This window comes from Pogona vitticeps, chromosome 14 (genome assembly GCF_051106095.1).
Source record: "Pogona vitticeps strain Pit_001003342236 chromosome 14, PviZW2.1, whole genome shotgun sequence".
Taxonomy (NCBI): Eukaryota; Metazoa; Chordata; class Lepidosauria; order Squamata; family Agamidae; genus Pogona; species Pogona vitticeps.
In genome coordinates, this window is record NC_135796.1 from 9,555,316 (window position 1) to 9,564,181 (window position 8,866).

The 8,866-nt window shown below is 43.4% G+C and overlaps 1 pseudogene; it reads right to left on the minus strand.

Moving 5' to 3' along the window:
• Window positions 1-1,822: 1,822 nt before the first annotated feature.
• LOC144584808 (immunoglobulin lambda variable 2-23 pseudogene) lies at window positions 1,823-6,490 on the minus strand (annotated as a pseudogene).
• Window positions 6,491-8,866: the final 2,376 nt, after the last annotated feature.

Here is an 8,866-nt window from a genome sequence, read left to right on the forward strand (position 1 = left end):
TTGCTGTTCTGTTGCCAAGCTCTATATGTATCTCTCCAGTCAAGTGTCATACAAGAAATTCATGGTGTGTGTGTCTTCAGTGGGGAAGTTGTCTGTGTCACATATTTCTATGCAAAAGTTCTGTATACCTTAAAGTTTTTTGCTTTTGCCTCTTAGCAGTATGTTGTGCTTATATATCTGAATAATATGTTTTCAATATGTTTTCTTTTCCTGAAAATTGTTAAGTACTCTTATTATGCAAACATTATTGTAATTGTAAGTTTAGTTATCCAATATTGTGTTTTCTTTAATGTACACGGTAATGTTGATGTCATCAGAATATGCCATCTAATTCTCTTACCAGATTCCAGGTTTCATTCCATATGAACAATGTTTTAAAGTTGTAAAGAATGAGTTTTGCCTCTCAGTGCAACAAGGAAGCAGGTTTGGCTATTTGAATGCTTCCCTTATTTCCAGTGGCCTGGAACATGCTATTCCGCCCTCTGCTGAAGATGAGCCTGACTTCATACCTGCACCGGACCCCCTGGATTCAGAATTTTCAAGAGTCTACAACAGCCATTGTCTTCAACAAAATAAATAAAAAACGGTAGGGATGTGGGGAAAATATATGCTGTTATGCTGTTACAATGTATATGTCTGTGGCAGTAGCAAATGTATATCTATGGCAATGGCAGGCCTCATGCTAAAACTGCAAGTCACTAGTTTCCAGTAAGGATGATCATTAACCTGCTGTCCATTGTCTCTGGATAATGTAGTTACAGTCTCTACACTGTTGTGTATTCAAGAACCTGTCTAACTTGTCTATGTACTCAGGAAATTATCTGTTGACCATTATCTGTGTCTGTTTACTATTAGCTGTCTGTTTACCAGCCTGTCTGTTGATTCTGTTGTGTATTCAAGGAAATTAGTTACCTCTGTTGAAAATAGTATTAATTAACCAGGGCGAAAGGTAGTAGGAATCAATAAATGAGGGCGTGGAGGAGGAGAGAGATTCCCTCTGAACAGCCTGACGGCATGCTGTTGTTCCCGTCCTGAAACCACACTTGAGTGTCCTGTGTCTCTTTTCCTGTCTCCTTGCTGGTTGAGGAGAAAGATCCCTGCCCTGAGGCTTCATCTGCAAGATCCCTACTTCCTCTCATCTTGCAGATCCCGACAGTTGTGGAGGAAGAAATATCACCACAATGAAGCCTTTATTTGGCAGTGAAGAAATGGACCCATGGAATTGAGGGACATTTTTTTGACAATAAAGAGTATTAAAAAAACTTGAGAATTTTGCCCTGTTGTCAAAAGTAGAAACAGCACATCCAGGCCCATTGAAGCACTTCAGGTTTTAAAAGAGAAGGTTTTTGTCTCAGTTCCCCATAAGAGTGTACCACCGTGGAACATGCCAGGAGAGCTATACCAGCCAATGCAGTAGTAAACGGCCTCGTCTCCAGCCTCAACATTGGTGATGGTGAGGGATCCCGAGTTCCCTGAGGCAGAGGCAGTGAACCAGTCGGGAATCCCTTCTCCTCTGCTGCAGCCGTTGCAGTGGACAAAGCGGGGGGACTGGCCGGGTTTCTGTTGAACCCAGCGAATGTAGCTGTCCCAGCTGCCACTGCCTTTCATGCAGTTAAGGATAGTTGTTTGTCCAGGAGAAACCGATTGGGAGGCAGGCTGAGTCACTGTTGGCTGGGAAATGACACCTTTATGAAAAAGAAAGGAATGGATAGAAAGAATTTTAAAGCTGATTCTCTGACCTTTAATATCAGTACATTTTACACACCTGTGACAAATACACGTTACATCTAATTTGATTTTTGACTTCTAAATCTACTTAAAGTTAGCTCTTCCCTTGGTTACCTGCACAAGAACAGAGAAGTGTAAAGAAAAACAGAACCCAGGCCATGCTGATCAGTCGAAATGGTTTCTGGATTTCTGAAGCAATGAGAACTGTGTCAGGGACCTTCTCTGCCCCCTTTATTAAAAATGCGGAGAATTCAAAAATGATGCCCCCCCCTTTATGCAAATTTATCTTGTAATCATGCCTCTTTGCGGAACACTTGACATCACAGCAAAAATAAATGGGACAGCCGTGATTTTCATACAGGAGCCATTCTAAAAGACATACTGGGTTCCATCGCTCTTGTTCAGAACAGTGATGGTCATGATTAGAGATGGAGACGGCTCACGGTTTTGGTGAGTTGTACCGCTTCGTGAGTTCTCAAAAGCTGACGACTCATGAAGCACAAAGTGGTCCCCATGAAGCCATTAATAATGAATATATTTGTCAATTCGTGGGGGTCGGGGAGGCTAAGGTAGGGAGAGGAAGGGGTTGGGTGGCTGCCTAGTTCTGCTGGGAGGCAGAATGGTTTTTCTTTTAAATTACGAAGGGACGAATAAAATGGGGAAATATTCATCCCTTCGTATTCATGGTGGTCTCTGGAACTCACGAACATGAAGGGATGAATATTTAATAAATCAGCGATTTTCCATAAATATCACAATTTGTTTTTTGTTCATCCCTATGTCTAGTGTGGGGCCAAATGTGTGACAGTTGAACAAAGTCCTCAGAACACTATTAGGTTGTTGTACATCTAGGTAGTTAGAGTTCCTGTGATTTGAAACCTCCGGCTCTAATGTCAGATTTTGGAAGGCTGTGCCACACATCCTGCATGATAGAGATCCACACCCATTATCTTCAGGTCAGCCACTGGGCCCATATGAATATAAGAAGATGTTTTCTACTTCTAGCAAATGTATGTGTCCATGTCTTTGGGGCAATCTTAGGAGGCTTTAAGAGGTTGATAATGATTTCTGAGTCATTGATTTGTTTGGCCATAAAATGCCTCCCTAAGCCTCTTGAGACGCAAAAATTGCATTGAAGCTTCCCCGGACACTTCTCTACAGGATCTTCATGTTTGGTGAAGATTGGGTTTCCCCAAGGTAGCTGCTAAAAGGCACTTTTCTTGGGGACTGAATTTGTGGGTGTGTAACTTGGACGTCTGAAACCCAATTTTCACCAAACTTGGAGGGAACTGCAGAGAAGCTTCAATACAATTTTGATGTCTCTGGGTGCCCGGGAGGAAACTTTCTAGGGGTGTATAACTCAGACAACCAAAACCCAAGTTTCATGAAAATTCTAGTGGTTTTAGAGGAGAGTCATGGGATGCCCCCTGTAAATTTGCTGTTTCTATTCCTTGTGGGGCCATTTTATAGGGTTTTTAGATAGACAGACAGACAGACAGATAGACTGACTGACTTACTGACTGACTGACTGACTGACTGACTGATTGATTGATTGATTGATTGATTGATTGATTGATTGATTGATTGATTGATTTGTCAGGAAAAAACATACATTTGTAAGTTGTGATTTGTTGACCTTGATGAAGCAAAATGAATATCCATTTTTCTAATTCATGCCCATCTCTAGGATGTACTGAATAGAATAGGTTTCATCTCTGCATGAACAATCAAGAGAGTTCAGAAGTAGGCGACGTCTCAGCTGGGCCATTTCCTGCTTTGCGTCAAGGGACAGGAGCAGTTCCTGCAAAGGGGTCCCTCATGTCACTTTGATTTTTGTCACAAATTGAACACCTAGACCAACATCTACCCCTAGAGGCTAAGGGGAGAGGAGCAATAGTCACAGGAACACAGGAACACACATACACAAATCAAGCTCATAGCTTGTGTTCTACTACAATACTCGTAGCATTTCTGATCCCGGGACCCCCATTTTGTAACAGTTCATTCGTTTCCCCCCCCCAGTGACACCCCAAGATGTAGAACGCTACCTTTATCCCTGTTAAATGTTATTCCATTGTGTACAGCCCAGTACCACAGTCTCTAAAGATCTTTTTTGAAGTTTATTTCTGTCTTCCAGGGTATAAAGCTACTCCACCCCATTTTGTCTGATACACAAATTTGATAAGTATTCCCTAAGCCTGGTGCTAACAGCTCAACTGAGGGGAGAGCAACGAATCCAAGATAATTCGCTGCATAAACTTAATGATGGTGATGACTTCAGAAGCCACCATATCTAGGTTCTCATTTTGATGCTTCTAGTTACTGGACCCCAAACCAACAGTGACCTATACAGGCCAAAAGCATTTTAAAACTAAAGGCTAAACAATGGGGTTGAAGGGGGAAGTAGGGGGAGTATAGGAATCAGAGAGGAAGGAGGAGAGTTTGGGATGGGTGGAAGGAGAGAGTGGAGGGAACCCTCAGACTGGATTGGATGGGAGACCTGGGAGGGCATTCTAAGGAGTGGCGATGATTCCCCCCCTCCAGCTGGTACTCATGGAATTGAGAGAATATGTGGTATTTCTGCTAGTAAAGTGTAAAGGGCTAGCACAGACCTTATTGGCTCTTGAGTGGGTACCTCTGCTTTAGCAGCTTTTATCTAGAGAAATAACAGAGTCTCAAGCTGAATGGAAGTCCATTCAGAGGGAGGGCAGGACTAGAAACCCCTCTTTCTCCTTGAGCTGTCTTCCATGCAAGAAGGAATGGGCAGAGTGGAAGTCCTGAGGATGGAAGCCGCGTGGGGGTCCCTCCACAGTAACAACCAAGAGGTTTGAGGAGGAAATAGGAAGTACTGTGAAGAAACTGTGGAGGTCTCTCAACTCCTTTGATTCTGAGGCACAAATGGCAACTTGAGCAGGACATGCGAGTGTGTGTTCCTATTTGCACACGGGAGAGAGAAAACCAGAAGCTGATCCTGCAACTATGAGGCCACTTAACTGGCATGAAGCGCCACTGAACTTGGTGAAATATAATTTCTGGGGAGAGAAATGCAGTCAAACCATTGTAGTTTTGAGCTTAAGGAAACATTTTGAAAAGCATGTTCTCAGTGCATCTCTTGAGAAAATAGATATTTGTTTAGCTTTGGAGGGATAGCTGTGCAAGTTCCAGGCAGACCTTTCAGCCAGCAAGAGAGAAGCCCATAGGTGAGGGGATTCTTTCCTGTCACCCCCCTCACCTGCCTTTGAATCGAAACCTACTTGTAATGAAATTACCCCCTGCTTATCTCACCACACGAAGGCAATTGCCCTTAGGAAGAGCCTCTCTGATGCCATAGACCACCCCCCTGTGTTCCCGCTCTGGGTGAACACTTTGAGGGTATGTGTCCTGGCAATCGTAGGCAAGCTTCTAAACTTCAGTTTCTACCTGTCCGCTTTCTTGAGACAGAAATACAGTGGCGCCTCACTAGACGATGATAATCCATTCCACTGAAATTGCTTTTTAGCGAAATCATTGTCTAGCGAAAAGCATTTCCCCATTGGAATGCATTGAAACCTGTTTAATGCGTTCCATTGGGGAAGAATCGTCATTGTCTAGCGAAGATCGGCCATAGGAAAGCTGCTTTGAGAACCACCGATCAGGTGTTTAAATCACTGTCTTGCAAAGCTTAGGTCCCGAAAACACCCGTTTTGCAAGCACGGAGGGAGCTGTCAAAATCGTTGTCTAGCGAAAATTGGTATGCGAAGCAGGGACCAAATATTGTCCAGTGAAATTCCCCCATAGGAACCACTGTTTTGCGAATCGCTATAGTGATCGCAAAAAGTCAGTGTCTAGCGAAAAAACTGTCATACGGGGTAACTGTCTAGCGAGGCACCACTGTATTCCTGGTTGCATTTTTGAGACTTACACCAACACATAACACATAAGAATTGTAATGATTGAAAATGTGCACCTTTAAATTCATAACAATGGATGACATTCCCTGCTTTATTCAACCATAACCCTCAGCCCATGATTTTTCAGTTAATTTTTAGCTTGCCGCGTAATAGGTTTGATCTAAGACATCTGTTTCCAATTGATTCTCTTCTCATATTCTACAATACCCTGAGGAATATCAGATGTAACCAAATGAGAAATAAGGGGGGCAGTTACGAGGTGGAAGTCAGAAGTACCAGAGGTTTTTGATTCGGTTGTCGTTCAGTTTCTCTTCTGTAGAGAAGAAGAAGGAAGGTTTTTGTCTCAGTTCCCCATTCAGTTGTACCACTGTGAAACACATTACCAGTGTTATACCAAACACAACAGTAATAGGCTGCCTCGTCTCCAGCCTGGAGGTTAGTGATGGTTAAATGGCCAGAATCCCCCGACTGGGAAGCCGTGAACCGATCGGAGATCCCTTCTCCCCTGCTGTAACCGTCACGGTGGACATAACGAGGGGCCTCTCCTGGTTTCTTTTGATACCAGTGGAAGCCGCCCCAGCTCCCACCACTGCTTCTGGTGCAGGAGAGTTTCACGGTTTGTCCCGAAGATGCGGAGGCAGAGGCAGGCTGGGTCACTGTCGGCTGTGAACGGATACCTGCAGAAAACAAAGAAATAAAAAAACATGGATTTTAAATTCTTTCTGTGCCCTCAAGCACCACAAAAGCATTAGGCACCTTTGGGGAAGACATAAAATGCAAGCAGTGTGTAAGTGAAGAGTGGAAAATTCATTCTGCATGACTTTACCTGAGCAGTAACTGAGAAGAACAAGGAGAAGCAGCCCCCGGGCCATGGTGAGTTATCTGTGGGTGTCTCTCGTGGCCTCCTGAAGGGGACTAACTAGAGGCCCTTCCCTTCTTTCCTTCCTTAAAAGCTCTACAACCACAGAAGGAGCTGCTTCATGCAAATCGGTTCTCCGCTCACTGGCCCTTTAAGAACTTCTGCATCTACTTATTTTTCTTATCACCATGCCAATGAATATAAATGTGTATAATGCAGAAAAGCTGGCCGTATATAAAGCTGTTCATTCATATTGCTATGCTTGGAGATTTATGTTTAGCTGAAATTATCTCACCTCTTCCTCCTGTCCACCTTTTTTAGAAAAGGGACATGGTCAGTGGGCTTAATAAACAAAGGGACTGAATGATAAAAAAAAGGGGTAGCTAAAATCACTAGGAATATTCCTCACACTGGCCAGGATCCAACCGAAGAAACACATTTGGCTAAGAAACTGGATTCAAGCCAATCAAGAATATCTATCAGGGTCCATTGATGTCAAATACGTTTTTAGAAAGAGTAATATTATAGGGGAGAAGAATATTCTTTACTTTTGGACCCTGGACTCAAGGAGATAATGAAAAGCTCAAGTGTCCTCTGGTCTGAGTTTGAGGAAAAAGTACTGAGGTGCTGCTCTTCCCTCTAACTCGTGAAAAGGACTATAGAGCAAAAGAGAGAGAGCCGCACCATCCCTTGGATGACAGAAATCCATCCACACCCAGTTGTTCTTGCTGCAGGAATTTCTGCCAAATTTTTCTTTTAGCTACCCAGTAGAAGTACATAGATCCACAGAGCAGAATAGCTTCAAGTTCCCGAGATGGACCACCCCTTTCCCATTATCTTGCACTTCAAGTTTCAATAACTGACTCAGAGTAGATTTGTAGGAGAAAGAATTAAAGATGTTTTTTTTCTTACAGATGCTTGAAATTACAGACTTGTGTGCATTACTCTTTTTTTAGTGCACACGTACTAGCCGCCAAATTAGTGGATCAACAGCAAAGAGAAAACTGCCCCCAACCAAGAGAGAGAGAGAGTGCTAGAACACTCAGCAGACAGGGAGGGCTCTCTTTGAATTCAAAGGCTGGAAGAACAACTGGTTAGTGCTGGATAGACAATCATGCTGTCTCAGAAAACTCCCTCGTAGTTACTCAAACTACAGACAGCCGGCGAGATTGTAAATAAAATTCCAACAATTCCCAGTGTGAAGAAGAAGAAGGAGGAGGAGGAGGAGGAGGAGGAGGAGGAGGAGAAGGAGAAGAAGAAGAAGAAATGTACGCAAGGCTTATAAATCAGACCAAAAGCCCATCTAGTCCAGCGTTTAGTTCCCATAAGGGCAACCAGTTACCCTAGTTGGAAGCCCATAAGCAGATCACCAGTGTAACCTCCGTTTATCCAGCAGCATTAACCACAATAACCTTTGAGAATATTTCATATTAGGTTGAAACGGGAAAGAAATTAAAACATTTCTAACTTTTCTTGGGGAGAAGATAATTTTCGTTTCATGTGGGGAGAAATGATTTTTATAATAGTTCAACACAACATCTTTCCAGAATCCAAGCTGGACTTAGGGGCACCCCGTGAACACAGAGCTGTCATTGATAAATGTAAAGAAATGGTGATCAGATTTATATAAATCCTTCTTTCTTTTCTCTTCCTTTGATAATCATCATCACCACCATTCTGGAAGTCATTCTCCTTTTGCATGTGAATCTTTCCTTGAGTACAGCTGACCATACCTGACTCATCCAAGTATTTCTGGACAAACCATGCATTTTTTCCCTTCATTTTTGAGAAATTTCCATCCTTGCAGCTGCTAAGAACACTATTATCAATTCTTTATTCAATAGAGAATGGATCTTTGGATTTAAAAAATGGGGAAAGTATGAGTGGACCACACTCTTTCAATATTATACTGCAAGAGTACAGGTGCCTTGGCATAATGGTAAAGGTAAAGGTTCCCCTTGACAATTTTTGTCCAGTCGTGTCCGACTCTAGGGGGTGGTGCTCATCCCGCTCTTCAAGCCATAGAGCCAGTGTTTTGTCCGAAGACAATCTTTCCGTGGTCACATGGCCAGTGTGATTTAGACACGGAACGCTGTTTACCTTCCCACCGAGGTGGTCCCTATTTATCTACTCGCATTTGCATGCTTTCGAACCGCTAGGTTGGCGGGAGCTGGGACAAGCGACAGGTGCTCATTCCGTTGCGTGGATTCGATCTTACGACTGCCGGATCTTCTGACCCTAAAGCACAGGCTTCTGCGGTTTAGCCCACAGCACCACCACCATAATGAGTGGTAGTCAAATTTGGTCACGGAGGTTTCAGTGAGTCCCCTCACAAACACACGTAAGGTATAGCTCATCTGAGCGCCCAGCGCTGCGGATCGTGTGACTA